Consider the following 18,502-nt stretch of genomic DNA (forward strand, 5'->3'; position numbering starts at 1 on the left):
TCTGCTCAGGAACAGGACACTTCACTCACCTTCAGCAGGCTGATGCCACCACTCCAGGTCAAACACCTGAAGCCTGTCTACCTTCAACACTCAGGTACACCACGCTCTCTGTGCAGCAGCAGGATGTTCCATACATCTTCTGCACACTGGTGCCACTACACCGTTTCAGCACTCAGATACCACCACACCACTTCTGTACCATCATGCCAACCACCCAAAAACCATTCTAATGCCACCTCATCATTCATAATACTGACTCTTCCACTATTGATCAACTCATGAATGCCACCACAAACCAGAAGAACACTAATGCCTTCACCATTCATTAGCATACTAATGTCCCCACGCCATTCAATATTTATCTATCATTTTAAGAGTCAAACCTTCGTGAGCCATGCACTAACACGTGTTCTTGCTTACGAGACAATATAGTTTGCAAAAAGGGCTAAGAGCCCGCTCATTGCTTACCGTTTGCTGGCTTCATTGTCACTTCTTCTTTGCTGCATCCTAATTGGACAGTGCAGGGCAGGCGCCACTTCCTATTTCTTCTCTGACGCATGGACTTAGCACAGATTGATTCTTCTTAATTAGTGCCTCGGCTGCGCGCGCACTATGGCTCATACTTTTTTTAACTTTTTTTTTTTACCGTGTTATTTCTTTCCTTTCCATCCCACAACTTGCTTGTGGCTGCCCACTGTTGTCTCTCTGCTGCTTGCACTGTGATTAAGGTACTTTATTTCTTTCACCTCCCACTCCGTGTTACTTCCTCCCTCCCCAATCCACTCCCTGCCCCCCTTTCCAGCACAAAGTTATTTTACGGTAATATTTCTAGTTGTTTTACAAACCTGCCTATCTAAAATCAGTACATGCATGGGTCATCACGGCTGTGCATGTCAAAAAAACGATGCGGCTCGGCGGCCGTGTTACATTTATTTTTGAAAAATATTTATTTACACATGCTGCCCAGTGTCTATAACGGCAAACATTGGCAAGGCTAATAGGTCTTCAGTGCGAGACCTATCAGCTTTGCCAACGCTTGTTTCCTGTTTCCTGCCTAGACAGAATTGTGGTTGTTGTAGATTTCTTTTAACGTGGCTGCTACTATTAAATAAAGCATCTAAGGAAGGACTGCTGCGATTTTGTAAAAACAAACCTTAATATAAAAGGTAAAATTAAAAGTTAACAATGTTACCTTTGCTCCACGCTATTGTAAAGTGAAGTCTTCCCAAACATAACAGATGTGTACCTGTTGAAGGGCTGATCGACTAGGGAAAGCATTTTCCGTGCTCAAGAAGAGATAACTAAAGGTTTCCGTCCTAAGGTGGTGTAGTTTGTACTATATTACTGTTTGGTTACTTTACTAAAGTTATTTTTATAACAAAGGATAGAAATATTTTTATTATCGTGAAACTGCTGTGAATTTTCATCACGATGTCCATGACAAAAGCAGGACCAAACTTTATAGACATTTAAAAGTATTTTTTGGAACAATATGACCTAAATTCGGCTTAATATGTGAGCTACCAATGAAGTAGAAATTACATTTGTCAAAGGGGTCGGGGATTTCAAAAGAACAGGCTGTTGAGCAGTTCCGAGATAGATGTGCAAAATGTCTGTATAAACATTTATCAGTAGGGCATACTTAAGAACAGCTATCATTTACTGTTAAGTTTGCATTAGACCTGAAAGTTGGTGGAAAACGTTTTAATATATTTTCATAGTGGTATGTGTTGATATTGTCAGTATATAATGATCCTTGCTTAATTAGCTTTTGTGCATATAGTGTATAAGCTACAACCTTTATTTGTTGAATTAGTAAACCATGCTTTGTCTAAACCACACATTTGGCTTTTATTGGGGGTAACACCATTACTTAAATTAAATACCTGATTGGTAAGGATATAGGCTCTTTGTTTCGCTTTCTTAATGTGTCATTGTGATTTCTTTGAACTGAACACCCTACTTGTCACAACATTAATCGTCCAATGCAGAGGACAGTTAGATATACAAGACAATGAAATGAAAGAAATGAAATGAAATTGGGTTTATAAAGCGTATGGCTGCCCTGAAGCGTCCCAGCGCTGGTAAACTAATAACAAAGAACTCATGAAGGGAAGGTTTTAAGAAGTGATAGGGAAGAGAAAGGTTTTAAGTGCTTTTCTAAATTTAAGGTAGGCGGGTTCCATCCGGAGATCCCTGGGAAGTGCGTTCCACTTATTTGCCGCATTCAGCGAGAACTGGCGGCCACCGGTGCGAGCTTTCCTTACTCTCGGTGTGAAGGCCAGATTTTCTCTGTCGGACCGAAGGGCCCGGGCCGATATGTAGGGGCGAATCAAACCTCTCAAGGCCGGCGGGCCTTTACCATGCAGTGTTTTATGAGCGATACAGAGTGACTTAAAAGTAATTCGCTCCTGGATTGGGAGCCAGTGAAGGGCTTTTAACAGTGGTTTGGCTGACGCCCGTCTAGGCGCCCCCATGAGCAACCTGGCTGCAGCTTCTGTACTCGCTGGAGGATATTAATAGAGGCCTGAGGCGCGGCCAGGAGGAGAGCGTTGCCGTAATCCAATCTGGACAAGATTAGGCCCTGGATTAGTAGCTTTCTCGATTGAAAGGGCAGGAGGGGGAGGACCTTCCGAACTGCCCGTAACAAGCCAAAACAGCCTCCTGCGACTTTCTGCGCATGGGTCTTGAATGTTAATTGGGGTTCAAACCAGACCCCAAGGCTTTTAATTTTCTCCTTGGGAGGAGGGAATTCCCCCATGCAGTGGGGCCACAGCTCAGAGGGCAGGGATGTAAATTGGTGGCCCAGAACCATGATCTCGGTCTTAGCTCCATTCAGTTTGAGCTTTGAGTCAGTCATCCAGGAGGAAATTGCAGTTAGGCATCTCGGGAGGTCATCTGGGCATCCCCCTTGTTGCGACAGCGAGACGACAAGTTGAGTGTCGTCTGCGTAGCTGATGGATTTGATCCCAAAGGGGGCTACTACCTCCTCTAATGGGGCCATATAAACATTAAACAATGTGGGGCTCAGGGAGGAGCCCTGAGGAACCTCACACTGAAGGGGAGTGGATTTGGACATAGATCCATTTTCCCATATCCTAAAGGATCGTTTGTCCAGGAACGATTCCAGCCATCTGAGGGCTGACCCTGTGATGCCTAACTTGGCAAGACGTTGAACCAAAGTTGCATGGTCAACGGTGTCGAATGCAGTGCTTAGATCCAGGAGGATCAGGGCCGCTGATCCCCCTGAATCTAAGATGCATCTTGCCTCTTCCGCCATTGCTATGAGGGCGGTGTCAGTGCCCTGACCTGGGCGAAAACCCGTTTGGGAGTCGCTCAAAAGGCCATTAGTCTCCAAGAACTCTGAGAGCTGCCTATTCACTACCTTTTCGGCCACTTTGCCCAGTCCAGGTAGAAGGGAGATAGGGCGAAAATTGGCCAAATCCGATGTGTCTAATCCCGGTTTCTTTAGAAGCGTTTTGATTTTGGCCTGTTTCCAGCTCGGGGGCACTGTGCCTGTGGTGAATGACATGTTTAGCAACTCTGTGGCTATAGGGGCGATGGTGCTCATAATCTGTTTAAGAATATGCATCGGGACTGGGTCAGAAGGAGAACCACTTTTTATATTAGATAAAGTATTGCAAAAGTCATCCCTGGTAATACAGCTGAACGCCTCAAGTTGGGGGCTAGTAGAAACAGGGAGAGGGGCTTCAGTGGATAGTGTGGCAGGTGATTGAGGGAGGCTATCAAGGATTTTCTGTATTTTTCCGTCAAAGAACTCTGCTAGCTGGTCGCATTTTAGTTCGGGGTCATTGTGTGCGATTGTTGGGGCTGGAATTTTAAGAAGCTGATTAACAATTTTGAAAGTTTCCCTAGAGGAGTTGGCTGACCGTCTCATTTTCTCCTTGAAAAAGTCTGCCTTGGATTTCTGCCGTGCGGCTTTATAGAGTCTCAGGGCAGCCTGGTAGGAGGTTTTACTGTTGAGTGCCCAGTCTTTCCGCCACATACGCTCAGATTTTTTACAGGCTTTTCTGAGCTCTCTTAGTTCGGGCGTAAACCAAGGGGATTTGAAGGTACTGCTCTTTATGTAGTCAATTTAAGGGGCAGAACCGTGTCCAGGGAATTAGTAAGCCAATTGTGGAAGTTTATATCTGCTTGCAGGACATCGGATTCTGCAGAGGGAACCGATTGTTCAAGGGCAGTTTTCAGGTTTTCTACCGATAGCCTCGGCCAGGGTCTTTGAAGTATACCGGGACAAGAGGCCCTGATCTTTTCAGGATGGATTTCCCAGGAGAAAGGCACTACAAAATGGTCCAACCATGGTAGGGGCAGAGGGGGTTTGACTACAAGCTGGGGGTTGTTCGAAAAGATAGGGTCCAACAAGTGGCCTTTATTATGGGTAGCTTCCTTGTTTACAAGATCAAGTTCAAAGGTTTTAAGGTTTGAAATTAGATCGGCAGCTAATTTATCATTGAGATCGTCAAAATGCAGGTTCAGGTCTCCCAGAACCAGAAAGTTGCTAAGGTAGCTTCTAGTAGGGAGTCTGAGAAATGTTTTAGACTTCCCGGCGGGCGATAGATAAGGAAACCTGAGAGGGAATAAGTAGGTGTAAGCTGGATACTAAAGCATGCACTTTCTGAGTCTAAGATTCCGCCCTCATCAAGTCTACAGGTCAGGGAATCCTTATGAATTATAGCAAGACCCCGCCCTTCCCTTTGTCCCTATTCTGATACTGGATATTAAAGCCGCTTGGAAGTGCAGAGATAATGTCAAAATCTGTGTTAGAAGATAGCCATGTCTCCGTAAGGAAGAGCAGGTCAAGATTACATTCTTTAATCAGCAGCACAATGATCATTTGGAGTGTGTACCTGTGCGAACAATGAGCCGGTCTTTGCATATTTCTTTTTCTAAGAGTGTCTCTCGTGTATTGTGCATAATTGTGAGGTTGCATTGTGAAAAGTATGTGTCTGAGGTTATTACTGCAAATACCGCCTGAGCCGTTGGGATACTGAACAATATCTATGACCTTTTTGCTACTATTGTATTTATGCCAGCAGTAAGTAAGCAGGCGGATCAACATGTATTGAATTGTGTAATTGATACACTTGTATCATCATCGTAGCTGTATCTGTAACCCATGAGGTAACTGCTGCCTGAGGCTTTGAAATCAACATGAGAGCAATCAATCATTTGCATTCGCACTCGTAACATGACCTGGTACCACGTGCCTGCTTGGTGTATTTGTGCAAAACCACTAGCATGTTGATCCGTGTTGGCTTCTTTTATTGGTATTCCTGGCAGACTAGTGCAGTAACAAGATGGCACCTGTGGCATATACCTGCCTAGCAGCAAATGTTTTTATCAGGCACCCAATTATCTCGGCAAAGCTGACACAATGGACATCTTCAAGAGGCCATACTATTCAGAGCTGTGGGTAAAATTTGTGCAGACTAACTATGTGGTAGAAAGTCATCCTTTTGCCCTGTCCACCCCCATTTCTTGCTGAATGATACTGACAGTAACTGACTCTGTTAACAAGACCCATACCCATGGCCAGTGCTCTGCTTATTGTTTAAATCTTTTTATACACATGCGTCGAACAATGTTAACTCAGTGTAGAAACGACATTACACTCTGCACATGTCCCTCAGGCAAAATCGTGTGGGTGTTTTAGAAAACAAAGTGAATAAAGCGAAACAATAAACAATCAACAATCCCCAAAATACCTCCCTTCCCCTCCCACCACTCCAGTACTAGCTAATAAAATGTTATGTGTGTCAGAGATGGTGAAGATTTACCTGGGATACCTCCTCGTCGCCTGTAGTTGGGTCGGGGGTCAGTTCTGCTGGTGGCGCAAGATTACTGTATCAGAACACCATACTCACCTAGGCCCATAAACATTCACACTTTGGATCAATTTTCCGACCTCTCTATCTGACTTTATTCACCTTTAGGAATTATGCCTGTACACCATGACTTACCAAATCCTTGTCACCTATTCTCTAATTCCTAATTCTGATGGTTTCAAAAAGTGTTAGAATAATAGGTAGAGAATAACATTTACCTTACTCGTGAAATAACCACATACTCTGAAAAGTTTTAAACACTTTATCTATGCAATATTTTGTGAGTCAAATACCAAATCAGAGAAATTAAGGACTTTTCAAGTAAGAAAATAATTATTAAAGCAAAAATCCTGTGAGATTTAGCAAAATTACTTTTAGACATTGGTACTTGAGAAGAGTGAAAAAAGGAAACAGTACACGGACATACCACACAGATTATATTTACCTAGAATGGTGCGGGGACCAACCCCTGGCTAAGGGCTGGGACAAGAAAAGGCTCCCGACTAATCATGTGCTAACAGGATAGGACATGTGCGAGACAGGACAGGTAACCTCCGCTAAGTGCAACCCCGGCGTCACACCCCTCTCTGCAGCTCTTCTCATTCCCCTTCTAGATGACAGAGTCTTCTCCCACAGCAATCTCCTGATTCTTCTTTCAGAGTGCTCGACCAGACCTCTGAGGTCTGCTGCATCCACAATCTCCTTCAGCATACGTTGGGTCAGTGACAGGTCTGTGACAAGTCAGACAATCTAACTGACTAAACCTACCTTAGTTATACCATTTTCCAGGGTATGTACCACCCCCAATGTTGCGAATATGTGTATTCCCTTCATTTTGATTGGCCAGAAAGACGAGGAGAGGTCATTACACCATACCAGTATGAGATCATTCTTATTCGATGTAATTGATCAATGTTCCCGCCCATAATTTACTTTCCCATGAATTTTATTCCACCAACACTCTTATTTCATTTATTATACAATGTTTTCAAAAATTAGCAAGTTGTCTTCCTCTCTCCGGGTCATGGGGTTAGGTTCCCAGGCGCATTGCGGGTAAGATGAGCTTTGGCAGGGTTTCAATGACTTAGCTTCAAGGTTTTCAGTGTTTGAACGCGCACACGCACCAGTTTTCAAGATGGAGGTTTGCAGTACCCTTCAGGCCCAAATACAAGCTGTTAATAAATCAAAGAAAGACACATTAGAATACAAAAGTAAATTAATGCACTGTATACCACTTGCTTCTACACTAACCCCATTACTTTATTTTAACTATAGCAGTAATATTTAAGCAGAAAATACAAAGTTTAGTTCAAGCAGAAGCATGTGCATTAGTATGTGAAGTTTGAAGCGGCTATCTTAGACACTACTGCGCAGCTGCAAAGAATTCCCACCAAAAGCATAGATACGCCAAACCACGAAGATGTAGTAGATGCATGCGCAGAAAGTTTCCCGCGTTTTCGGCGGCCATATTATGACACTCTGGTTACTGTTAGTAAAAGCACATAGGTAAGTTTCCCTTAGATACTAAAATGTTGTGTATTGCAGTTATTAATAAATACAAATATTTTGATTAATTCGTTGTAGGTTATTTCGAGAAGACTGAGTCCAAGCAAGTTTCTTTACATATGAAATCTTTCTCCATCACTGCTAATCGGAGAATGCGCAAGTATTTAGGGCAAGAGAGTTCTCTGAATTCTGGAGATAGCTTTGCGATAAATGGGTGCCAAATCTCCCAAAAAGAGGTTTTAGAGGCAATGAGGGAAGAAGATATCCAATCCATCCCCAAGATGTACCATTATCTGTGAGCAATCCCTGGTGTGTGGGTGAATTTTTAGATGCCCCAGTGAATAAGGATGTTCTTGAGCACCATCCCCAGTGCTTGCCCCATTTGCCTTCCCTTGCGAGCTTTGAGTGGGTACCTTAGCGGGTTGGGCAGACCTATAATTGTGTAGGAAGGAAACTGAGATATCTGGGTATCAAAATGTAGGTCTATGTTGTCTAGGATCTGGGTCCAGTAAGATGTGAGACACAGCAATCCCATAGAAAGTGAAGGAGCGTGCCTCGGGAACCACAGCTTTACCAGCAGTATATGCTCCATTCCAGGTTGCCTCTGTGGAGGTGCACCGGGGTCAAATTCCAGTAAGCAACTATCTTGGTAGCAGCCTCTATGCTAGTTGTGTTTCGGCCTGTGTGATGTGCCCTGTAATAAATCTCGCTCCACTCTTAGGGAGATAGCTCTCTCTCAAGTTCCTTTTCCCACCGCTTCTGACTGGGTATGTCCTGAGGTTAAGTGGGCAGGCGCAGAAAGGTAAATAACTCAGAGTTTTTGGTAACCAGCCACTTCTCGTATCGTGTAAGCTGTCTACCCACCACAAGGAAGTTACAAAGATGTAGGAGACAGTGTCTTAATTGGAGATAGTGCAGTCTTTCAATCTCAGGTAAGTTGTACTGCTGGCTTAGTTGTGTAAATTAAATAATGCTGTTCTCGTCAAAAAGCTGGCCCGGGCCGCGGAATGGTGTCTTGTACCAGGCCTTGAATGTCCTCGCTGTAGCCCCAGGGAAAATTCCACATTACCGAACAAGGGTGTCAGAGGGTAGGGAAATGTGGTGAGCTCTCGCTTAGTTGCTACCCGGTCCCGCACATCCCTGATTGTTTTAGTGATGGGAGAATTTTGTACACTACTTGGTCTATTTGCTCTCTTGAGGAAAGGTACGTTCCACAAGGGAAGTTCCGCTTTCCCTCTGTTCTGGTACAGCCAATGCTTTTCCAATTTCTCTCTCTTCAAGAGGTAACGCATCTGCGTTGCTTGAAAATATTGCTGAAGGTTGGCTATCCTCAAACCCCCTCGTCTGGGGCTAGATAACTCAGCTTCCTGGCATTCGAGATCGGGCCCTCAACCGGACAAAAAATATTAAATTCCCTCGGAACATGGTATGCATCCCCCTCAAAAGGCCGAACGGTATCCTCTGAAAAAGATACAAGAACCTCAGTAGGACGGTAATTTTAAGAGCAGCAATATGCCCCAGCCATGAAAGGTGGTGCAGCTTCCAGCCATTTAAGTCTTCCCTGATCCTATGGAGTAGGTTGTTACGATTAATAGAGACGGTCTGTGCAATCATGGGGGCGAGATGAATTCCCAGGTAAAGAAGACATGCAGTAGCCCACTGTAATGGAAAATTATCTTTAACATTAGACAGTTGGCTACGAGTGGTTGACAGGGAGAGGACCTGTGATTTGTTTACATTGATGTGGAAACCCGAGGCTGAACCGAACTTTGACAGCTCAGCAAGAAAGGCTGGAAGGGATGTGTGAGGATTGACTAAGGAGGCTAAGACATCATCCACGCATAGTCTGATCGTGTGTCTTTCCCCACTGAAGGGGGTTCCAGTGATCTCTCGTCGTCTCTAATCCATTGAGCCAGTGGCTCTATGTATAGGGCAAACAGCAGGGTTGACAGGGGGCACCCCTGTCTGGTGCCCCTGATGATGGGAAAGGGTGATGTGGTGACACCATTCACTCTGACTATCACCGTAGGTGAGCTGTAACAGCTCACCTCCCAGGCTCGGAAGCGGTCACGCAGACCAAAGTGGACGAGAGTCTGGTCCAGGTAGTGCCAGTGTACCCAGTCAAACTCCTTCTTGGCGTTGACCGTGAGGAAGAGGGCCTCGATGTCCGAGTGATCAGCCTTGTGGATCAGGTGCAGAATTTGTTTTGTGTTGTTGCTACTTTGTCTTTGATGAATAAACCCTGCCTGATTAGGGTAAATGATACCCGCATCTGGGGGCCCAGTCGCGACACGAGTTTACTCGTAAGAGACCGATGTCTATGTTTAAAAGCTATATTGGATGATATGAGCTACATTGTTGTTTGTTCTTCCCTGGTTTCAGGATGACAGCAATAGCAGCCGACAATATAGATGGGGATAGATCCAGGGTCGAAAATGAGTTGAACAATCTAGTAAGGATAGAGGCTAAGATCTGGCAAAATGTTTTAAAAAAACTTGCCAAGTATCCATCCAGGCCCAGGGATTTTAAAGGCTATAATCGCGAGATCTCTGAAATGACCTCTTCTAATTTAATAGGCAGTCTAGTGAGACTGCCTACACTAGTGTGAAGCTGGACTTGTGTGCCTCTTGCAGATATGATGCAAAAAGAACAATTGATGGACAGAATGCAGAACAATGTCATACATTCACCCCGAAACAGAGAACTGGGACTAAATCCATTGTTTGTTCTCTTGCAGATATGAAGCAATGTTCTGTGGTTCCAAGTCCTGCCCCGAGTATAGATCCACATAGAAGTCCCGAAATTCTGCAGCAATGGATTGTCATTCAGTAGCTCCCCTGTATTTGAATAGAGCGGACCCCTGTTTTTTGTCGCTGGGCCCTCAGCATACTTGCTAGAAGCCACCCGGGTTTATCTCCCCTGATATAGAAGAAATGTTTCAGCTGGAGAGCTTCATATTCTGTCCTATCAAGGTCAAATTACGCAAGTTGAGTGCGCGCTGTGCGTAGTTGACACCATACTCTTGGGGTCCCAGTTGGACTCTGAATGCATTCTAGCTCTCCTACCTGATTGGTCAATTGCTTCCTCTTGCCTTTACGGGTCTTGTTGTGCGCTGCCGACATTGCTATGAGTTCCCCCCTGTCTACCGCTTTCAGAGCCTTCCAAAGCATGGAAACTGAGGTCTCCGGGACGTAGTTGAAGCCTAGATATGTTTGTATTGCTGTAACGATGTGTTGTACAACTGCGGTTTGTTGGAGCATGGTCCCCCTAAGTTGCCATATCCCAGAGGGTCTTCCTTGTTGGGAGTTCGAGTGTCAGGGTGACAGCGTTGAGGTCTGATTTTACCACTGGCTTTGTGTCTGATGCCCTCATGAGAGTGTGTACATCCCAAGCCCCAGCAAATATTCCAGCAATGCGTGTTTTATGAGTGCGTGAGAAGAAGGTGTATTGAAGTGTATGTGTTTGAGATTCCCTCCAGAGGTCCAGCCAGCTGTCCCCTCTCTTCGACAGAACCCCTGCCTGACCAAATCAATTCCCAGATCTAAATTTATATGCATTGAACATGAGGTTCAGATCCCTTCCAAGTAGTACCCACTGCATCTGCAAAGCCAGCATCTCTGACACCGCTGTGTGTAGAAACTGTTCTTGTCCTGTGTTGGGAACGTTGATGGAGACCAGCACCTGAGAGTGGCCTTAAATGTGTACAGTGTGTCCTAGGAGTCTACCCTTCAATTCGGATACCTTAGGACCGACTCTGCCCCTGAAGGACTTGGCGATCAGTATAGCTACCCCTGCTTTTTTAGAGGATGTAGAAGAAAAGAACTGATGAGGAAAGGCTCAGGAGTGGAGACAATGCTCATCTCTGCTCAGGAGATGGGCCTTCTGAAGTAGGCATATATCTGCCGTTGAGTGTTTTAGGTATGATAGTATTGCGCGACACTTAATGGGGTTGCTGATGTCCTTCGTGTTCAACAAAAGGACCTTAACTAGTTGAGATGACATATCTAGTGGTTAAAGAGGCATTGTGAGTTGTGTGCGTCCATCTTGAGAGCCCTTGTTTCCTCCCCTCTCCTCAGACCCCTGTGTGAGTGTAACCGTCCCATCACCTGTTTACAACAGAGCTGGGTACTGGATCCTAACAAACCCAGAAACAAACAAATGTGTAAACATGAAGGAACCAAATTAAGTCCAGGAATGGCAGGACATGTCCACAAGTGCCCAGGTAAGAATAATGAAGGGTGCATATTGTGGCCCACTGTCCCCCCCCCCACCCTTGTCCCTGTCACCCGCTCAGCTGTGTATTCATTGGAGAGCTAGTGTCATACCCAGGTGTCTTAAGTATTGTCTTTATCCTGTTGTTCTCCGGTCAATGGCTCCAGGACCGCCTGATGTTCTAGTGCCATTATAGCAGGGTCAGGTTTCACGCTCCCTGCAGCTGGGCGGTACCTCTGCCATCAAGAGCGCTTACAGGGAGGGGCCCCTCCAAGTCCTGATGGTGGGCCTCAGCCGGGGAGCCCTCAATTCCAAGGATTTGACAGCTCTCTGCAAGAGAGCACAGTTGGTACAGCTTGTCTTCCAGACGGAAGAAGAGGTGAGTAGATGGGAGGTCAAAGGGCGGAATTCTCATCTCTTCTGAAGATTGATCTTAGCAAGATCTTCATAGAGCGTGGGTGTGTGTGTCCCTGGAATGAAAGTGGATGTTTCTCTTGGGCCTTGCGCAAAATTGTTTCTTTTAGTTGAAAATTGTGAAGGCAAACCAGAATGTCTGGGGAAGAGGCAGACGCTGGCCTCGGCAGGCAGACCCTGTGTGCAAAATCGATTTTAGAGCGGGGGAGGGTTCCAGGGCGAAAAGGAAAAGGTCCCTCAGATAAGGCCCAAGTCCGAACCCTCCGCCGAGGTTGGCCCACCCTTAAGGTGAATATTATTACGCCTTGAGCGATTCTCCAGGTTGTCTGCATGGGCCTGAAGGTCAATTTGTTGTTCTCGCAATATGATCACCTCTTGTTGTAGTTGTTCCACTTCCTCATTGCAGGTGTGTTCCTGGTCCCCTTGTGCCGAGGGCCTCTCTCCGATAGAGATAACATCATGCTGAATCTTCTTGATATAGCTGGTAAGGATACTCCTGAGGGCCCGTAGAGAAAAATGCTGTCAGGAACAGGTGACAGGCTCTTCTCTCCACTCCACTTACTGCACTTGGCTTGCATTTGGTGCTGTTTGTCTGTCCCCAACCGCCACAATGTGGAGCTTGGTCAACATGTCCTTAAGGGATCGGTTCTTCTTCGCCCTTGCAGATGTCATGCCTCGGGGGGTTGTTCATCTTGTTTCTCCTGTGTCCCGTTGATAAGCCACCTTCAGTTGCCCAGGTGCCGCTATTTCAATCCGCTGCATTAGGGTGGTACTGCAACTCTGAGTAGGCCATGCTCCCAGGCCCAGGCACTACCTCCAATGCCCAGGGGGCCAGTGAAAGGTCCCAATCTCTGCTGTACAACTGGCTGTCATTGGGGCAGGGAGCGACCATCAGCTGAGTCCGAAGGAATTTCCCGGTCTCTGGGGATCGCTGCTGTGCTCTGATATTTCTACATGGTGTAATCCCTCAGGGGTCATCCCCAGTGCAGGGGTGCCCCGAGTCTGTGCTGTGTAGTCACTGCTACCTTTCAGGCACCCAGGGCCACATCTCTTGTGTGGAGCTGGCTCTGCATTCAGCCGGCAACCCCCTGTTGAATTCACATTGGGGCCACTGCCACCAGTTCCACCAAGGGGATCAATTAGGGCCCTCTCTCTGCTGTGGTGGGTCCCTAGTAGTGAGGAACATGGTCCCACCCTACACGCTTCTTCTAGTCTGTGCCCTCTCTTCCTTGGCCACTGCTCGGAATATCTCCACAGCTCTGTCCTAGGCCTTTTGCTGCTTATTGCTCTGGGGCAAGGATGGTGGCCGAGTCAGCTTGGCACCCTTCTGGCTCGCCATGTCGTTATGCAGTGCTCGCCTGTCCCTGTATCCCTGAGGGTTGATGTGCTCCACCCCTGAGGCTCACCTGCCAGGTCTCCCCTCCAGGCCTTTCCGCTGCTCCCAAGACTCGTTTATGGGGGCCCCCCAGCCACTCCTGTCATCCCTTGACAGCTAACCAGTCTGGACCTGCCGTCGGCTCCGCTCCCTCCAGCTGTCCACCCATGCCTGTGGCACGCTTGTGTGTTCACTCGTCTTGTACACTGGAGACGCTGCCCCCAGCCTTCACACTTGCTTTCGTGTACTAGGCCTCAGCACTCGTCATATGCAGGGCTACACTGGGGTCTGAGGGTATCCCCACAGTGGTCCCACCTTAGTTTGGTGCTCCCTCTGTCCTGGGGGGAAGACCCCCATGCCCAGCAAGATCCTCCGGCCGTGAGTGGCCCCCAGTGGGAACCTGCATGCCAAGATAGGCCACGGCCGCCACCGACTCTCTCGCTCTTCAGCTAGCTCAGATTTTGGGCCCAGGGGGATGGAAACAGCTCACCGCCAGAGTACCAGCACTCAAGACCCGTGCTGGTGGCGATCAATGGTCTTGTTGGGTTAGTCTGGCCCTGGTTACGGATACGACAAGCGGCGAGAACGCGGAGACCACAAAGACACAGCTTTCTTGGCCACCATCTTGCCACGCCCCCCAACGCTAGGTTTAAAAGGTACATGTAATAGGGTACACTTACAATTGCCAATGACAAACCCAATAAATCCCTAAAAAATAGGGTCTGGGGTGCAATCTATTTATAAGTCCCTCTTACATAATAGGGCATGTATGCCTAGAGGCTCTGCAGATTTCCTGCACCTGCATGTGTGCTCTGCTGAATGCCTGCTTTATTTTTAAATGCCGCCTGAATTTGCACACTGTAATTAAAAGTAAATTGTATGCAAACTCTACTTTGGTGGCATGGGAACCTTAAAAGTGATAATCTACCTTATTGTTACATATTAGACACCCCAAAGGTCTCCCCTCGGTGTCCCAGGGGTCCATGTAACTATAAGCAGGGATCTTATTAACGATGTTTTATGTGCCCTGGTGAGGGAAAAACTGCCCACTTCATTTTTCCTCAGTGTAGATACATAGCTTAATAGGCTAACAATGCAATATTTCATTTAGTTAAACATATTGCTAGGGAAGGTTACAAAATATCATTCAAAGGCTTAAATGATTGGCATTGATAAATTCAAGAACTTGCCACTGATTAATTTTTCATAACTAGTACAGAAGAGAAGTTATAGAACTTTATCTTCTGTAAGCCAAAATCCAGCCATCCAGTAGTCTTCTGATGATTGTTCAGGCTTTTACAGGCTTAGACAGACTGTTTGTTTAGGTGATAAGTGGCCTGGCCGGAGCAGAAGTTATCTGATGGAGAAAGCTCTGATGCTGTGGAGATATGTCATTAGGAGTGGGTGGGGTAAATCAAACTGAACTCAAAGAGAGAGCAGATCAGTAAGTTATGCCAGGCTTATCTACCCCCAAAACCTGTGACCCGGCCAAATGGCAAGTTTAGGGCAGGAATTTGCAGAGGTGAGGTGGAAGAGAGCTAATGGAAATGACCCACAATCTGGGTTGGTTTGGACAGCTCTTACTCCTCTGGAGAGAAATCATCCGTGTTTTAATTTTATAAGTGCAGTGTTTTGTGGGACAAGAAGATACCACACTTTGGAGGAAGCTGTCATGCTTTTGGGCTGGACCGAGCATCTCATTGGACAGAGGTGCCCCCATGTTTGTCACCCCAGAAAACAGAATAAATATGTGAGATCTGCATGGTCTCGAGGATATGCTGCCTGAAACTAAATGGAGAAGAAGGACTGCCCTGCTGGAATCAGGATCGGCACTCAAAGGCCTGCACTCTGAATGACTACACCTGCTGCACAATCTGGTACTACAGTGCCGGAACTGTGCCTTGCTTCAAGAAGCAAGGAGTGGACTCCCTGCAAGCTACAGGTTAATAGAGCCCACCTGCATTATATCCACCAAGAATCTCCACCCTGGAGTGCATCTAGTGGACTTTTTAGAATTTGGCAAGGTGCATTGAGGCCTAGGAGATTCCAGACTTTCGGATTGGTGTTTTGGGCACTTTGAACCTATAAGGAGACCTTTAAGATGCACCTCCTGAAGTTCGGATAACTTTGGAGAACTTTTGTGAAATAGCTCCATGAGGAGACCGACCCAACATCAAGAGTAAAGCTGACTACGTTGAACTGCAACTTGGCCATTATTTCCGAGTCATCCCGCTGAAAGTTCCAGATCTACAGACTTCCATGATTTGATTAGGGTTTCGGTGAACCCTCAACAAATCCGGCCTGTTGTAAAGGCCAATCGGATCACTCTGTACCACGGGACAGGCACTGGTTCTGAGATACTGAAATGGCAAATGAGAGAAAAAGTTCAGTAGCCAATCAGATTGCCCTACGTTTTGAATTTTCAGTACAGCTTGGGTCCAGTGGTACCCACCTTCCAGATATACCTAACTATTTAACCCTTTCTTGACCACCCAAGCACTTTTTTAGGTACCACATTTCTCAAAGACAATTGCACAGATTAACACCAAATATGCTTTAAGTAAAGTAATATATTTCTACTAAATTAGATGTAATTCTGTTTAGCTGTTGTTTCTGTACCAGAAAGAAAAGCGTCGTCTGACTTTTGACACCACCAGCAAAAACATAGTTATTTAAGAAAAAGCCTTAGGCAATATGTGTGCTCCTTGCAAGGAGTGGTGAATAATAAATGAGTGGCTCCTGGCCCTCATTTATTACTCACTTTTATTTTTTTATTTTTTGGGTCTAAATTTAGTTTGGAGGCTGTAGAGGGTAACCCAGGCCCCCTGCAGCCCCAGCTGGCTTCCCAACCTGCACTCATTGTGGGTACTGCTTGGAGCCAACATTGTTTCATACGTGGGTGTCCTGGTGCCCATCCAGGGTACCCACAGCTCAGTATCTGTTGGATGCCATAGCGGGAGCCCCCCAAGTCCCGAAAGTCTTTCCGGCTCCCCTGATGGGAGCCAACCCTTTTTATAATTTTAGGTGGTTGCCCACCGGGGCACCCACAATGCTGGTCATATTGTGGGCGCTCCAAGGCTCCGATGGTCCTAACCGGCTTCCTGACCAGCACCAAACTGGGTGCTGGCAGGAGCTGGCACCTTTACTTTGCTTCCATTCTATTTTTAACTGCTTCCATCAGGCTGGAGCAAAGTTCTGTTCTCTGCCTGGGAAAGTAAGGTCAGGGTTTGCCCGCACTCTCCCAGATAGGGAATCACAGTGTCCTGCAGGTGGGCTTACCAGAACACTGCAGACCCCAGGGAATGAGGTCACTGGGGCCAATCTGAGCTTAGGCAATAGGGGCCGCAAGACCCCTCAAATAAAAAAACCAGGCCCAAGGGATGGGTTCCCAGTGTTTGAGCAGGCTTAGGGAGGAAGGGTAATGTACCTAACTGGCACTGGGTTACATATCCATATGTGTGTGTGTGTATATAAATATATATGCAGTAATGATGAGGATATGAAGGTGAAGGAACAGGAAAGTTTCTCTAGACTTGTGGACAGAGGATATGGTGCCAGAACAGTAGAAACCGCCATCATAAAATCACGATTGAGAGCTAGAAGTGATCTCCTAAAATATAGTCCAAAAGTAAGTCAAACCCAGAGTGTAGAGAGTAACCCAGTTCGTCTAGTATTGACATACTCCAAACAAGAAAAAGAGCTAAGGAGTATAATCAGACGTAACTGGCATTTTGTGCAGGATGATCCAATTATTGGAAAATTGATGCCCGCCAATCCCTCGATAACCTACCGTAAAGGAATGAGTCTGGGCACAATTCTAACAACGAAAAGCCAGGAATGCCTTGGTAAGAAACCCTGGCGTCCCATCAGTAAAGGTTTCTATAAATTCTTTACAAATAACTACCTGTGATTTAGAAAACTCATTAAAACCTGGTTGTTCCCTTCTATCTAGTGCTCATAGTGGCGTTACACGTCTCCCCCTGGTTCAAAGTCCGTCTTACTTTCAAGTTGTCTGCAAGCGCTGGGATGCCCCGTCACTGGGGTAGCCATGCGCGTTATAAACATTTTTAACATTAACATTTTTTTATTTAACATGTAAGGCATGCCAGTATGGTGTGAACACTAAAAAATACACAACAGTCATCCCAAAAACAACCAGGGAGATCAAACAACACCTGACGTGCAAAACAGAATATTGCATCTACATCCTGGAATGTGAGTGTGGGTTGAAGTATGTAGGCAGCTCGAAGTTACCGGTTCATAAAAGAATCCTGCATAACCTTCGTGCTATAACTAACAAAGACCAAAGTTATCCAGTTGCGAGGCACTTTGAGGGTTGTCACAATAGTAAACCTCAGTGTCTAAAATATTACGCAATTGAATCTATCCTGGTAACGAAACGAGGAGGGGATAGGGAGGCCCACATGCGAAAAACTGAAACTAACTACATTCTGGCATTTGATTCTAAATGGCCTGGGGGATTGAACACCCAAGAGGACCTCCATACTTATTTATAAATGACCATCTAGTAAATGTATATTTGAGGTCCCCAATAGGAATATGTATTGGAAAGCTAAGCAACACAACAACCATTATACAGTGTAGACAAACTAGGATAATTGGGAAACTTACTTGCTACATTTGCACAAATTTTGTACTAAAAATATTTAATTCTTTTAAACTATTCCAGTTTTTTAGATATAGTACCTGTGTTGATTATTAGTTGGTAGTGGCCCACAATTAATTCTGGCTGTTTTTAGATAACAGGGTAGGTTTTATCCAGGTGTCTTTTAGGTAGCTGGTTTTAACTGTGTCACCGATATCCTTTTTTACAATGTATTTTATGTATCAATGGGTTTTAGCTTGAATTATATATATATATATATATATATATATATATATATATATATATATATATATATATATATATATATATATATATATATATATATATATATATATATATATATATTCCTTCTTCAGTTACACCAGAGTGCAAGTCACTCAGGAGGCGGGTGCTGTTCTGCGTGGTGTCCCGCATATATATCAAAGCTTCACAATCCTTCCTACTCCAAGAAAGGAAGAGAGCGCTAGCAGGACTTTTGCTTAGCTGTATTTTATACTTAAACAGACAGACAGGTTTCGGAGA

This window comes from Lissotriton vulgaris, chromosome 2_1, assembly GCF_964263255.1.
Source record: "Lissotriton vulgaris chromosome 2_1, aLisVul1.2, whole genome shotgun sequence".
NCBI classification, from domain to species: domain Eukaryota; kingdom Metazoa; phylum Chordata; class Amphibia; order Caudata; family Salamandridae; genus Lissotriton; species Lissotriton vulgaris.